A 682-nucleotide genomic window follows, 5' to 3' on the forward strand; every position below is an offset into this window, starting at 1 on the left:
TAGAACTTAAAGTATAATAAAAAAAAAAAGCATGCGCACATTCTAATAAAATAAATAAAAACTTTATTTACAAAAAAAAATAAATAAAGTTCATTTGGTCTAACCACTCAATATATCCAATATACAAACGTAATGATAGTGCAACTGCTTACATTACAATGGCATTCTCTTAAGTGCCCATATGCCCTTGCTTAATAATAACTTGTTTTTACTGATAATGTTTGTCAATGTTACAGAATCATTTTCATAGTTTAATAGATACAGAACTTCAGGATAATATCCTGAGGATAAACTTGTGACTATCTCATAATGTTTCTACATGTATTTATAATTTTTTATTCCTAGTAACATATAACTTGTAATTTTGGAATCACCGGGAATGATGCTTTTTAAAAAAATGTTTCTTGGGAAATGGAAATGATAAAACATAAAATGTACTACTCAAGGACACAAGTGATCTTAATCCCAATCACTATTTGGTGAACAATGAGAAAATTAATTAAAATGTCTTGGCTTCAATTTTCTCCTCTAAAATTCTTTCTTTCCTTCTTTCTTTCTTTTACTCACTTACTCCACAATTATATTTCATTTAAGGCATCATATTAGTCACTGAAAATACAGAAATAAAAGACATAGTAATGACTCCAAGAAAAGTATATCCTAGTTACAAGATAAGAAAGTA

The sequence above is a fragment of the Rhinopithecus bieti genome, unplaced genomic scaffold (assembly GCF_001698545.2).
Source record: "Rhinopithecus bieti isolate Rb0 unplaced genomic scaffold, ASM169854v2 scaffold_62792, whole genome shotgun sequence".
In the NCBI taxonomy this organism is placed as follows: Eukaryota; Metazoa; Chordata; class Mammalia; order Primates; family Cercopithecidae; genus Rhinopithecus; species Rhinopithecus bieti.